General features: G+C 44.7%; 1 non-coding gene across 1 annotated transcript; it reads left to right on the plus strand.

Annotated features, from left to right (window-relative positions):
* Positions 1 to 14,637: 14,637 nt before the first annotated feature.
* Positions 14,638 to 14,711, plus strand: Trnat-ugu (transfer RNA threonine (anticodon UGU)). Its single transcript has one exon. It is a non-coding gene; the product is annotated as a tRNA-Thr (tRNA).
* The last annotated feature ends 1,353 nt before the right edge of the window (positions 14,712 to 16,064 follow it).

Below are 16,064 nucleotides of genomic sequence, written 5' to 3' on the forward strand. Positions count from 1 at the left end.
TCGCAAGTTGACAGTGCTTTAAATCACATACAGAACACATGGCTGTATACAAGCCAAACACAGCCTATGTCACGCGAATGATGCATCCTGACAGAGGGACCGATGGCTATAGCAGTCTGGTCTCTTCAAACCTCGCTGGCCGCAGTGGCCGTGCGGTTCTAGTCGCTGCAGTCTGGAACCACGGGACTGCTACGGTCGCAGGTTCGAATCCTGCCTCGGGCATGGATGTGTGTGATGTCCTTAGGTTAGTTAGGTTTAAGTAGTTCTAAGTTCTAGGGGACTAAGATGTTAAGTCTCATAGTGCTCAGATCCATTTGAACCATTTGAATCTTCAAACCTACAAACCAACCAACCATCCTCACAGAAGAGCGGAAAAATCGACCTACAGCAACTTCCCCTCTCTAGAATGCATCATCAGTCTACCATTAAATCATACCTTGTTGCAGCTCCCTCTCAATCGATTACCCATTACACTCTCCGTCATCTTTTAACGCAGATGCATGTAAGTTTAGAGGTGAATGGTCTCTGTCTCCCTGAAAAGCATCAAATACAGTAGTCAACTCACGTGTATTACTGGTACCTCAATAGATATACAGTATAATGCTGCCTTGATGGAAAAGAAATTGACTGCTTCCCTGATTCCCGTCGCTTCCATACTGACGTTTTCTCGGATTCCTCTTGGCCGTCGCATACTTGTTCCCATGTACAAATTGGTCTGCGCCAACTAGAAGATATGCAAATACTTCCTCAATTTCCCCACAGTTCACTGTATATTCGGTCAATTTATACCTATGCCCCGTAATTTTTCGCACTTCTATCGATTTTTTATGTCAGTTCCATCCATGCGATCATGACATAACCTCTCGTTCTGTGTTTTAGAGTTGCTTGTAAATGTAGTACATCTGCCAACACCAAATGCACTGTTCCGGACGCATAGTATAGCACCTTACTCGACTGTATCCAGTCACCTCCACATTTGGAGAGCGTTTGCTCTGTTTTCTGTATGTCTGTGTACATCAATGTGTCGCAGATGGCTCCCAGGACCCACTGTAGACCCGAGTTAGCTTTCGAGTGAGGATCCACAGAGCACTGTATCTGGAGTGATATTGGGATGTGGATTCACAATATCCTGTTCACAGGATTGGGTTTCAAGGTGGATCTGCTATGCACAATGCATGGGTTGGTGTTGGCATGGAGATCAACAGTATACTACATTCGAGTTAGCATTCGAGTGTGTATCTGCTGCACACTATATATATCTGGACCGATGTTTGGAGGTGGATCCATCACACGTCACATCTGGTATAGGGCTTTCAGGTCGACCAATCACACGTTATGTCCAAACACGTGCTCTATGATCGAAGTTTGGTCCACCAGTGGGGGACATGGTCCTGGGAGCCTTCCGCAACACATGGATACACACAGACATACAGAAATCAGAGCCAAATGTGGAGGTGACTGGATACAATCGAGTACAGTGCTATACTGTGCCTCCCGATCAGTGCATTAGGGCTAGGTGTTGGCACATTTCCCATCTTTATTTGGTTGAGAGAAGATAGATTGTTGTATGTGTTGAGTGCACCTAGCAGGTGAAAGATAGGTGGAGGACACGTTTCCTGGTTCTCTATATATGAGAAACACCTTAATTGAGTTTGTAAATTATAAATATGATTTGTAATCTGTTATATCACCGACATCAGTATTCTCGAGTGGAAAAATGTTTCCTCTATTTTTTTCGAGTTTTCACATAAAGGACTTCTCAGACAGGATAAGTTCCTCAGTCGAATGTAAAACAAAATGAGCCGGCCGCGGTGGTCTCGCGGTTCTAGGCGCGCAGTCCGGAACCGTGCGACTGCTACGGTCGCAGGTTCGAATCCTGCCTCGGGCATGGATGTGTGTGATGTCCTTAGGTTAGTTAGGTTTAAGTAGTTCTAAGTTCTAGGGGACTGATAACCACAGCAGTTGAGTCCCATAGTGCTCAGAGCCATTTGAACCATTTTTGAAAACAAAATGAAAATGGAGTTTGTCTATTTTCGTGGAAAGAGGACATTTATTATCATTGTGAATGTTTTTTATTTACTTGTCTTTTTAAATAATTGCTTTGTTATAGGAGTCGAGTGGATGTTAAATAATCCACTGTAGAACACCAGGCGAGTTCCCTAAGAGACCATTCCCTGCAGGAGTGTCCTACATGATGTTAAACAGAAGTGTTTTCCATCCCAGAACGAGAAGCGTTGAGGACCTGTCTAGTATGTGACTGTGGCACCCCATAACCATTAGGGGCGGCTGCTTTACTATACTTTAGACGACCAAGATGCATTTAGGAAAACCATCCTTTTATCTCCCATTGTTTAGTTATCTATACCTGCTTTTGTGTTGGCGGAGGGCGATCGTATCAAGGCGGACGGTGGCCATCACAAGCCATGAGACTGTTGGCAGAGTGGCTCCCTCCCTCGGTCCTTCCATCCCATAGGTGGATTTTCGGCAGTTTGTAATTGTACATTGAGGAGAACACACGTTCAACTGCAGTCTTTTAGGACGACGATTTTCCCTAGTACATGTGCTGCATTATGATCCATTCGATACGAGTGCTGGTTTTTTCACAACAATGTCAAAGTGTAATTAGAATTGTAAGGCATTTATTTCCCATCAGCTATGATAGCGTGTATTGGCTTCAGTTACCTGGGCTATGGGTGATTTTTAGTAGCCTTTTGTAGTGAACTCTGACGTCAAGCAACGATAGATGCTGTGTGCTTGCAGGTAATGTACTTTTTAAACTCGTCTCTGTCCAACTCCAGCATCTCGTCAGTTGAACATATTTTCCACCAAAAAGAATAAAGATAGTACCTTAGACGCCACCCTTTTCCCCCCTAGATTGTAGGTTTAGGGTGAAGTTTGAGTGTTTCTGTCTCTGGCTTCGAGTGGTACTGCGAAATTTTTTCCAAGCGCGATAACACCAGTTGTATGGTATCATCAGTTTTTGCGGCGTATTGCCGTCCTTGTGTAGTGCTATTCATATAGTTCTGTAATTACGTTCGGTCTTTGTGATTAATTACGTAATTAGGATCAATATTTGGGTCAGTTTGGAGTGGTATTGAGAATTTCTTTCCCAGTAGGATCAGACCAGTTGTATGGCATAGGTTTTTGCGCTATACTGCGATTTTATGCCATCCTTGTATAGCGCTATGCATATAGCTGTGTAATGAGGCCTGATCTTTGTGTTTCATTATGCAATTAATATAGATATTTGCGTAAGTATTGAGTGGTATTGCGAAATTTTTTACCAGCAGGACAATTCCAGTTGTATGGTATGGTTAGTGTTTGAGCTCTATTGCGATTTTAAGCCGTCCTTGTGCAGTGCTATGCATATAGTTGTGTAATTGGGCCCAACCTTTGTGATTCACTACGTAATTAGGATCGATATCTGTGTCAGTTTTCCAACCAAAATAAATAAATTACACTAACCTAATCTTCCTCTGCCGCATTTGGACAGTTTTCTGTGCATTAGGGGGTGTACTTAGAGTCTCCATTAAGTTGAATCAGGGTTCGAGTTGCTGATATGTTGCATTTTTACGTCCACTGAGTGGTTGTGCACCGCATTACTTTCGGGTGTTTAAGCCATGTGAGCGTGTTTGCATAGCATTACACATGCATTATTTCGGTGATCTATGAATAGTTTGCACAGGCGTATGCTATGCAATGCATTACTTCCATAATTTACGAGTTGTTTGCATTTCTGCACATCAGTGTACTGCATTATTTACGAATAGTTTCCAGATCTGTAAACTGTATATTGTTACATCAAGCACTTCAGGGAGAGTGTTTTGTATCAGCATAATAAATAAACTAGGCGAAATCCATCACTAAATAAATTGTTCCAAAAATAAATAAAGTTCACTCTTTCCTCTCTCCAGAAACACAGAACTGGCTGATTCCTTTTCCCACCAGTTTCCCCCTCCAGACCGCTGGGGTGTGAGGAGACTGGGGCACACAAACACCTGAGAAAAACACGTGACATCATCATGATGCTGTACTTCTATGAACTGAACTGCACGATCACGTGACCTATCACGGTGCCCTCTAGCAGTGAACTCGCCAACTAGGTCTGTTCTTTGGTCTGGTGGATAGGAGGCAGTTGTCTCTTGTGTGGTGTGAGCTTATATGTAGGTTTAAAAATGACAGGCAATTCCAGCAAAGGCAGATGTTTCCATGCATTGTGTAATGCATCTTTAATGCAAAGCATTTGTTTGCAGGACGGTATTCTTCCTCTTCATATGTTCATGTATTAATACTCGCTTCCATTCTTAATGCAGTGAGCTGCGGATGCACTCTTCGGCTGAATGAGTGCATGTAATACAGCAATTAAAATTCGCCCTGTCTAGCATCAGCATTTCCTCATGCTCCTTCCACACTGACAGCTCAACAAGCACTGGTACTCAGCCTCTTGCGGTGGTAACACCAAACTAAGCCAATAATGCTGTAGATAGATAATAAATTTTAAAAAAATCAACAAATTTAAACAAATAATAATCTAATTGAATGACATAATGAGCAGCCTCTAGAGGGGGCAACACCATACTAACTCCCCTCAGCTGCAGGAGTAAGCCATGGGAGTGAGGCGGGGGGGGGGGGGGGGGCGAGGCAGCGGGACGTGGCACTTTCCTGCGAAAAGCCGCCATCTTGGATATCGGTACTCCCGTCATCAGCTGACGTCACGGCCGCCATCTTGGATGACGGTACTCGCGTCGACAGCTGACTTCACGGCCGCCATCTTGTATAACGTCAATGGGGCGTCACCCCTGTTGTTATACTACTGATAGTGTTAAGGCAGTAACCACAAGAGTCAGAGTAATTGTGCCGGCCGCGACCAGTAAGAACTGTAAACCCGTTTTGCATCTTTGAAATCGCACTATTGTGAAATAACTTCCTCATTACTGTCTCCCTTGCGCGAATCCCTTCAGGTACGATCGACAGCAGCTTGTGTAAACATGGTACATCCATTTTGATGAATTCCTGTGGATCGTCGGCCTCAACTCTTTCATTAAAAGGGAATATATGTCGCCTGCCTTCACTCCTTCTTCCCAGTCAGGGTCGAACGTCATTCCTACTCCTGGCATTAAGCCGTCATTCGACCATTCTCCTAAGGCGGACACCACTACAGCATATGCTGTATAGATAATTATGTCCTCCATGTCTAAAATGCTGTGAAACGTAAACGTAGATAGTGATTTGCTTGTACCAGTGTAACAGAAAACGAACACTTTAGTCCATAATTCTGTATAATCACAATGTAATTTCTTTCTAGATGTGCAAGATAACAATAACTGTTTAATAAATACGAACTTATACTTCTCAGAAGTTTCAATTGGCGGAAATAGCCGCTTTACAAAAATATCAGTTTTCACAATCAGCGACATAAACGACGTACATAAGCCTGCCGTATCTTGTGGCGTTGGTGCAGGCTTACACGTTAGGTGTATCGCGTGATATGGACAACGAAAAAGTTGGCAGTCCCCGACATGTACGCTACGGTCGGCGGTTTAGACTTACATACGATAGGTCTGTCGTTTATAACGGCTTAAATCAATGCTCTGTCACTGCGTCATCGCTGTGATTCCCAACTTTTATGAGACCATTACCCGTGAGCACAGTAAGGTAACAGTTATTACTCCCGCCCCTCCCCCATCATCTTCAGCATTAGCACGTAACTAAACTTTACAATGAGAAAATATTTTCTTTGAACACTTTCACTTTTGAAATGAGAAATAATAAATGATATTTAGTGTTTTTAAGTATATTATTAAGCCACAAGTTAGTGAGTGAATGTAGCAATTTGTACTGCCTGTTTCTAACTGCGTTTGTTATTGACTGATGATGGAATTTTCGGCGTCTCTCGAGTGATACCTATAACTCCATCTCAGAAAAATATAATGGTTTACAATACAAATTGAGGCTAGAGACTTGTTACAAAACATGCCTTCTCTGCACCACTCCTCCACCCAGCTTAAATGTGTGCAGTCTGCAGGTTGCAGCTAAATTCCTTGTACAGACATCATGGAAAGGTTCCTTACACAAAAACAAAAAAAATATACCCAAACATGAACTGTAAAATGTGTACCTTAAGAGCACTTGTTCAATAGAAGAAAGGTGTTTCACATTAGCAAAGATGAGCAAGTGCTCATAGCTCTTAAGGTATGGATTTTAGATCCCATGTTTACTAGACTTATTTTTCTTATTTTGGTGTAAAGAACGTGTCTGTAAATCACTGTCGGACTTCCTATTTCTGTACTCGCGGAGATTAAAAGGCTTTTAGCTGCCAGTGGTTTTTGTCTTACCGCTGGCATCAATAATAATAATAATAATAATAATAATAATAATAATAATACATTGTAGAACCTGTAGCAGCATAGTAACCATTACGTAGTTACTATTGTGTTGTGCTGTCAATTAGTTCATTTATTGACGCGGAATGCATAATGAAGGAACTTATATTCTGTTACGGGTACTATCTACAACTTGGGGTAGACGTTTTGATGAGATATTTGATCATGTGGGATGGATATGTGTCAATTTCACTTCATAGATGCATGGTAAAAGAGCAGGGTATGTGTATAATGGGTGAGCTAGGTGAGGAAGATGTTGTTCAAACATTCGTTTCACAACCTGTAACCTCTACTGCATCGACGCACAAGTACATTAAAAACTGTAGTTATTAGTAATTTATGTCATCAGAACTTCAGTCTCGCAAAACAATGAACAATTTGGCCTCATGACTGGAACACAGTTGAACCCTGTTGTTCTTGCCATTCAGGAAGTTACACATTACCTCTCAGGGATTAATAACCCCCATACTTGGAACCACTGCATTAGTGGTTTGGAAATGGGCCTATTCACTTGCCGAAATACTAGTGATTGAATTCCTGTAATTTGTTTAAAAGCATGAATTTGGTGTTCCAGGCAGACTATTTTCCTGAATCAGCGGTAATCAGGGAAGTGGATCAGCCCGGGAACAATCCGGCCAGTCTACTAACGACGAGGGTTGGTTTTCAATTCAGCCTGGATATGCCTTTAGGCAGTTTCCCACGTCTAACTACGTGAATACTGGGCTTGTACCTACGCCCCACCAAAGCTACATGATTTGCAACCGTTTTGAAACCATTGACACACCTCCACATGGTATAACACTAGGCCTAGATTTACCCAAACCGAATGAGTCTCTAATGGTTTATAGCTATATGCAGGAAGCGGAAGCGATGATTTTGTATGATGCAGGATATTAATTGTCTGTTTACTACACTACTGGTCATTAAAATTGCTACACCACGAAGATAACGTGCTACAGAAGCGAAATTTAACCGACAGGAAGAAGATGAGCTTTCCAGATCAATCACACAAGGTTGGCGCCGGTGGCTACACCTACAACGTGCTGACATGAGGAAAGTTTCCAACCGATTTCTCATACACAAACAGCAGTTGTCCGGCGTTGCCTGGTGAAACGTTGTTATAATGCCTTGTGTAAGGAGGAAAAATGCGTACAAACACGTTTCCGACTTTGATAAAGGTCGGATTGTAGCCTATCGCAATTGCGGTTTATCGTATCGCAACGGAACGCCGTGCTGGATCCCAAAGGCCTCGTATCATTAGCAGTCGAGATGACAGGCATCTTATCTGCATGGCTGTAACAGATCGTGCAGCCACGTCTCGATCCCTGAGTCAACAGATGGGGACTTTTGCAAGACAACAACCACCTGCACAAACAGTTCGACGACGTTTGCAGCAGCATGGACTATCAGCTCGGAGACCATGGCTGCGGTTACCTTTCACGCTGCATCACAGACAGGAGCACCTGCGATGGGTACTCAAAGACGAACCTGGGTGCACGAATGGCGAAACGTAATTTTTTCGGATGAATCCAGGTTCTGTTTACAGCATCATGATGGTCGCATCCGTGTTTGGCGACATCGCGGTGAACGCACATTCGAAGCATGTATTTGTCATCGCCATACTGGCGTATCACCCGGCGTGATGGTATGGGGAGCCATTGGTTACACGTCTCGGTCACCTCTTGTTCGCATTGACGGCACTTTTAACAGTGGACGTTACATTTCAGATGTGTTACGACCCGTGGCTCTATCCTTCATTCAATACGTGCGAAACCCTATATTTCAGCAGGATAATGCACGACCGCATGTTGCAGGTCCTGTACGGGCCTTTCGGGATACAGAAAATGTGCACTGCTGCCCTGGCCAGCACATTCTCCAGATCTCTCACCAATTGAAAACGTTTTGCTGTTGAATGTCTTACCCGCGGAAAAAATGGCGGACATTAGTCCCACATCGGCAGCAGAAGCATTTTGGTGGGTAAATTCAGTAACACCCAATCAGAATGCTCCACTCATTCACAAGACATCCTTTGTGCGAGGAATAGGGGCCTCTACAAACTACACTCCTGGAAATTGAAATAAGAACACCGTGAATTCATTGTCCCAGGAAGGGGAAACTGTATTGACACATTCCTGGGGTCAGATACATCACATGATCACACTGACAAAACCACAGGCACATAGACACAGGCAACAGAGCATGCACAATGTCGGCACTAGTACAGTGTATATCCACCTTTCGCAGCAATGCAGGCTGCTATTCTCCCATGGAGACGATCGTAGGGATGCTGGATGTAGTCCTGTGGAACGGCTTGCCATGCCATTTCCACCTGGCGCCTCAGTTGGACCAGCGTTCGTGCTGGACGTGCAGACCGCGTGAGACGACGCTTCATCCAGTCCCAAACATGCTCAATGGGGGACAGATCCGGAGATCTTGCTGGCCAGGGTAGTTGACTTACACCTTCTAGAGCACGTTGGGTGGCACGGGATACATGCGGACGTGCATTGTCCTGTTGGAACAGCAAGTTCCCTTGCTGGTCTAGGAATGGTAGAACGATGGGTTCGATGACGGTTTGGATGTACCGTGCACTATTCAGTTTCCCCTCGACGATCACCAGTGGTGTACGGCCAGTGTAGGAGATCGCTCCCCACACCATGATGCCGGGTGTTGGCCCTGTGTGCCTCGGTCGTATGCAGTCCTGATTGTGGCGCTCACCTGCACGGCGCCAAACACGCAAACGACCATGATTGGCACCAAGGCAGAAGCGACTCTCATCGCTGAAGACGACACGTCTCCATTCGTCCCTCCATTCACGCCTGTCGCGACACCACTGGAGGCGGGCTGCACGATGTTGGGGCGTGAGCGGAAGACGGCCTAACGGTGTGCGGGACCGTAGCCCAGCTTCATGGAGACGGTTGCGAATGGTCCTCGCCGATACCCCAGGAGCAACAGTGTCCCTAATTTGCTGGGAAGTGGCGGTGCGGTCCCCTACGGCACTGCGTAGGATCCTACGGTCTTGGCGTGCATCCGTGCGTCGCTGCGGTCCGGTCCCAGGTCGACGGGCACGTGCACCTTCCGCCGACCACTGGTGACAACATCGATGTACTGTGGAGACCTCACGCCCCACGTGTTGAGCAATTCGGCGGTACGTCCACCCGGCCTCCCGCATGCCCACTATACGCCCTCGCTCAAAGTCCGTCAACTGCACATACGGTTCACGTCCACGCTGTCGCGGCATGCTACCAGTGTTAAAGACTGCGATGGAGCTCCGTATGCCACGGCAAACTGGCTGACACTGACGGCGGCGGTGCACAAATGCTGCGCAGCTACCGCCATTCGACGGCCAACACCGCGGTTCCTGGTGTGTCCGCTGTGCCATGCGTGTGATCATTGCTTGTACAGCCCTCTCGCAGTGTCCGGAGCAAGTATGGTGGGTCTGACACACCGGTGTCAATGTGTTCTTTTTTCCATTTCCAGGAGTGTACTTTGAACAAGATGGGGGAAAGGTAGCTACGGAAATATTCTGAGAGTAACGTGATGTCTTCTTTGTTCAAGTTTTCAAAGACAGTTGAAGCAGACCATCCATCTCTGGTCGGATGCTGTCCCTCATCCACCATTGTGGCACTAGGACATTTTCAGCTGTAGCTGTAGGACACTGAAAATTCCAAAAATTCTTCTCTGTCGTGGGATAGTGCTTCGAATTATGTTTGCATAATTGTTATGATTTTCCCATCTTTGCTTAGACAGTGCTCTCTTTCCAAACAGTAAGAATTCTTTTATTATTAACGGTGTTTTTGCAAGGATGAACAGACGTGATGAAGACTTTTAGCAGTGAGAACAGGAGTGGATATTTACAGTTTCATATGTTGAAAGCAGGATATTACGATTTCCATGAAGGATAACTTGTGATGGATGGGATACCTCATTAGGATCATCTGGAAGAATGCATTGCCGGCCGTTGTGACCGAGCGGTTCTAGGCGCTTTAGTCTGGAACTGTGCGACCACTACGGTCGCAGGTTCGAATCCTGCCTTGGGCATGGATGTGTGTGATGCCCTTAGGTTAGTTAGGTTTAAGTAGTTCTAAGTTCTAGGGGACTGATGATCTCAGATGTTAAGTCCCATAGTGCTCAGAGCCATTTGAACCATTTTGAAGAATGCATTTGTTATTGTTCTGGGATATTTTCGTAAACAGGTCCTATTTCTAACTGAATTTCCATGCAGACAAGCTGAGAAATCACGAAAGCTACTACAATACTACAACAAAAGGGACCATTAACAATGTCTGTGGCACTTTACAATTTCTGGGAATTGTTGATATGTAATGGATGCTCTGTCTCATTAGGATAGCTGGGAAAAATGCATCCTTTGTTCTCCTGGGATATATTCGTAAACAGTTTCTGAAAGCATTGCGAAAGGTTTGTATAGCACGTCCAGAGGGATTCTTGGCTGTCACTTATGTACACATCAGACATTGGTATAACACTGACAACCTTTTAGTTGCACCTCTGAGGGTGAGTCGTTAGGCAAACACTTCACTCAGCAATTAATCCGGCACTGGACCCACAGGCACAAAGACCATGCATCAGCACACAAACCGCAGTGGTCAGATAAAGATGTGTGCACCTTGATACAGTATTATTTTGTGAACTTGTCTGTAGGCTGTGCAATGCATTATTTCAACAGTTTACAATTAGTGAGCGTGTTTGCAGAGCGTTTTATATGCATTATTTTGACAATTTTCGAGTTGTTTGCGTGTCTGTACATCAGTGTACTGCATTATTTTGGTAATTTACAAATAGTTTGTAGGTCTGTAGACTATTTCTTGTGACACCAAGCTTGCCAGAGCGAGTGTTTTGTATCAGAGTTATAAATAAACTATGTCAAATCCATCCCCAAATAAACTGTTCCAACTTCTTACTGAAAATAAATAAAGTACACTCCTTCCTCTCCAGCAGCTGGACACAGACTAAGTCCTTTTCCCACTAGTTTTTCCCCAGACCGCCATCTGGGATTACATTATAGGAGAGAAGAGGGGGAGGGACGATAGCGCCCTCTGATGATGGTACTATGTACTAGGTCAGTTGGACTCTATACGTCATGGTGAACACACTGCATAGAGCTACTGCATATGAAAACTCAAACTGTTTAAATAAACAATGCATGCAAAATAAAGAGTTAGGGCCATCCTATTAAGCAACCCAGCACAGACTGAGTCCTTTTCCTGCCAATTCCAAGGAAGAGGTGATGATTGGATGAATTAGGTTAGTGGAGGTAGCCCAATTGACCTATTTTTCCTCCAGTATTTTCGCCGTTTTGTTAGGTTAATGAAGGTAGTCCAAGTGACATTTTCCCCTGCCAAAAGTGTCCCGCCATTTTCTTAGGGAGAACAGGGAGGAGGGGAGGGCTTTATGTTAGTGGAAATACCCCTATTGATCTGCTTTACCGCCAAAATTTGAACTTCCCGCCATGACGACATTGCGATGTTTCCATATCTATCGCTGCCATCTTGAAACCGACATCTTGAATAAAATCTGCAACAATGCAGAGGGGGATGTTGCCCCCTTTGCCCTACTACTGGTCACTACAACTAACTGGAGGTACTGGTACATGTAGGGCAAAATAGGATGTGTGACTCGGGGCTTAGCGTGAGCAGAAGGGCAGGACAGGACTTCGATTATAATCACTTCATGTCAATGCTAAAATTCCAGAATTCTTGAGAAAACGGAACTCCGCTCGGCGCGAAATTTTGGCTATCTCAGTTTAGCCACTCATTACTGTGGTCGAGGCCAAAACAGACAAAATTGGAATTTATCTGCGGACATATGGAAGTCCAGCAGCCTAGATAGTACGCGGGTTGGCGCCAAACTGCCGATTATTCCAAGAATTCAAAAATGCGTTTCTCAGAACATACTGGTCACGGGTATGCAAGACCGAATAAAACAAGAAATTATCCTGTGCCCTGATCTCGAACCGTCAGTTCATAAGAGCCCTACGAAATTACTCGAAGGACTACTGAAAAAGAACTGGTTGTTGGACGCGCCGCATAATGACCGTGAAATCTTCTGGCTCACCTTCTCGAAATTTCCAAGTAAGACCAGCTAGTCGTAGTAGGTAGATGCGGTATAAATATTGAGACTTTTAAGAGTCTACTTCGTGAACTTGAGCTGATAGGCCTATTCGACAGACAAGCTGCTCGAGAGCGAAACGGACGACAGAATTACAGCTACTAGGTACAACACTGGAAGAATGACGGAAGAAATAATAACAAGAGCACCGAGAACAGAATTCGGGAAGAAGGGGAAAATTTAACCAATTCCAAAGAGGTAATAACGAGCGGAAATTTGAGGAAAACTAGCGAGAAGCAAACCAAGGTTCTCAGGGGGGCCACGTGATTGAAATTCGAGCACCTAATCCCAATAGCCAACAACGAAGTAGTAGTACGACGTGAAACTGGAGCCAGTCTCGTTCGGGGACGGCTCAAACGACGCCGCAAACACTCTCGAACTGAGCAGGGTACACATGTTAAAGTACGAGGACCTATAGGAGATGCTGTAGGAGGAGCAAGTAGTGATAACGTGACAGGACCTTCATTCCATGATTTCAGCAACCATAGCTAACGTGCATTTGCACCGTATAATTGGCAGTGGGAACCACATTACGGCAATTTCGGAGGCAGCATAGCAAAGTTGTTTCGAGCAGAGGAACTGGCCTAATCTATCAGTGAGGACGGAAAATGCACGGAAGTAAACCTGCAGACGCGATTGGAATTCATGTGTCTAGGATACGGACTAGAAACCAACATCTTAGTCGTGTCAAATCTGTCAATCGATATGATCATAGGGATGAATTTCCTCAATGAATACCATGCCATTCTGGACCTTGGATGAGGAGAAATAGTATTGTGCAAGGGCAGTAACATTTGCATAAAATTGGAGGAGCACGCGATACAGGCACAATTTCCAACCAGTTGTGTCCGTCTCAATTACAGAAGTGGTGATTACAGAAAAGATCACAATTAGAAAGAGTCTTCTCAGCAAGCAAACAAACAGGAAGAGGAAGTAAAGATCCAAGAAATGAAAGGGGTCATAGAGAAAAATTTCGAATCCCATCTGTGCATTGAACCTGAGGAGCGCAGTGAGTTACGTGACACGCTGGATTCAGAAGTCTTTCTGCCTAAACCAGGACTGATTAAAAATTTCCAGTTCAAGTTTAAGGTGCTTCCGCACAAGAAATTCTTTGTGTCACCCTATTCCATTCCTCTGGTATACAGAGACACAGTGGCGAAGGAAATCATGAAAATGTTAGCGAGTGGAGTGATAGAGCCCGCTAGATCCTCCTACACTAATCCTCTCAGAGTAGTCAAGAAGGCAGATGGAGCTATCTGTCTCGTCCTTGACTCACGTCAGATCAACACCATTACTAATACAGAGACAGACAGACCCGAGAGGTTCGAAGAGCCTCTATGAAATTTCCACGGAGTATCCATTTCCTCTTCGGAAGATCTTAGAACTAGCTTCTGGCAAACTGAGCTACACCCCAACTGCTGGCAGCACAAAAATGGTTCAAATGACTCTGAGCACTATGGGACTTACCATCTGAGGTCATCAGTTCCCTAGACTTAGAACTACTTAAACCTAACTAACCTAAGGACATCACACACATCCATGCTCGAGGCAGGATTCGAACCTGCGACCGTAGCAGTAGCGCAGTTCCAGACTGAAGCGCCTAGAACTGCTCGGCCACAGCGGCCGGCCACACAGCATTCCTGGCATTTGGGAAATGCTATCAATTCCGGAGACTGCCTTTTGGGCTTAATGTTTCGGCAGCTGCGTTTATCCGACTTCTTAATGGCATTCTAAGTGTATATACGAAGACAGTAACTTGTTCTCGAAAGAACAGTTACTGTTGATGACCGTGCAGCTTTTCCCTGGAATAAACGATGACTAACTGACAACCTCAGCTGCCGACAGGTGTTGTTGATATACCTCGATGTGGACAGCTGAAAATGTGTGCCCAGACCGGGACTCGAACCCGGGATCTCCTGCTTACATGGCAGACGCTCTATCCACCTCAGCCATCGAGGACACAGATGAATAGCGCGACTGCAGGGACTTATCCATTGCACGCTCCCCGTGAAACTCACATAAGGTACATAAGGTACAATACATATGTAGAATTGTGGACAGTTGAGAATGTGAGTCTCACGGGGAGCGTGCAAGGGATAAGTTCCTGCAGTCGCGCTATTCATCTGTGTCCTCGATGGCTCAGATGGATAGAGCGTCTGCCATGTAAGCAGGAGATCCCGGGTTCGAGTCCCGGTCGGGGCACACATTTTCAGCTGTCCACATCGAGGTATATCAACAACACCTGTCGGCAGTTGAGGTTGTCAGTTAGTCATTGGCATTCTAAGTGATTATCTCAAAAGACACGTAACGAGTTACATCGACGACCCACTAATAGCCGAAGAAACATGACAAGAACATCATACAACACTGTCGGAACTTCTTCACATCCTCTAAGAAACTTCATCTGTCAGATTTCTTGGCCACATCATAACAGCAGATGGAGTGAAACCTAACCCCTAAAACATTGAAGCGATTGAGAAGTTTGAAAGACCGACGACCAAAAGGCAGTTACAGGGGTTCCTTGGTATCATATTTTTTTATAATCGATTCATTCAAGTGAACACCCAGAGCAGCCCACGTCTGAATCAGAGTATTAGAAAGAAAATAGCATAGGAGCGGGACGGAACAGTGGAGTGCGAATTTAAGGTCTTGAAGTCGTCATACTCTCCCACCCCCAACTTGGAAGAGGAATTCTGCATGGTCACTGGCAGTTCCTATGCAGGCTTGGGCATTATGGTCTTCCAGGATTATATTGAGGATAGAAATCGTGTATGGAAAACTATTACATTTGGGAACAGAGTCGTTTCCAAATGCGAAAAGAATTACTCTGTCACAGAGCTCGAAGCCTTGGGAATTATCTAGGGGTTTGAAAAGTTTAAATATTTCTTATGTGGGAGGAAACCAGAGTCTATACAGATCACAAGGCCCTGTAAGTCTTGCTCAGAGTGAAATTAACCCGAAAAGGCTAATAAGATGGGTAACATAGCTGCAGCAATACAGTTTCACCATTAAATGCATAGAGCTCAGTCAAAATATAATAGCTGACGCATTACCATGGTTCCCTATAGGTGTACAGTCCAGTTTCAAAGAGGATCTATAGTGTAACCATTACAGTCTCTACTACGTGAGAAAAGTCGTGTTCGAAAACTTTGTGACCTGCAGTATTAAAGACATTTGGAGAGAGCAGTACAAGGATCCAGAGCTTCTGAGGGTCAAAGAGAAGTGGAAACATCGTAACCATTCGACCATTACACAATTCTACCTGCTAAGGAAAGGTATACTCTTTTCACAGACGTAATGTGAGGGAATCGGAATGGTTCTGTGTCTACTGGAACAGTTGATCAATACCGTGGTATGGCATATCAATTTAAGTTACAGACATTTCGTTTCAAGAAACTGCTTCCTGAAGCTAAGAAACTCTGTCACTTCAGGAACATGGGGAGGAGAATCTGGCATGTGCTGTAATTGTGCAAGGATTGCCAGAAGGCAAAGCCCACGACTGTAAATAGTCAAGCAACTATATTCTCGGTTGTTCCCAATAGATTAAAACACTGA

Source organism: Schistocerca serialis, chromosome 3 (assembly GCF_023864345.2).
Source record: "Schistocerca serialis cubense isolate TAMUIC-IGC-003099 chromosome 3, iqSchSeri2.2, whole genome shotgun sequence".
Taxonomy (NCBI): Eukaryota; Metazoa; Arthropoda; class Insecta; order Orthoptera; family Acrididae; genus Schistocerca; species Schistocerca serialis.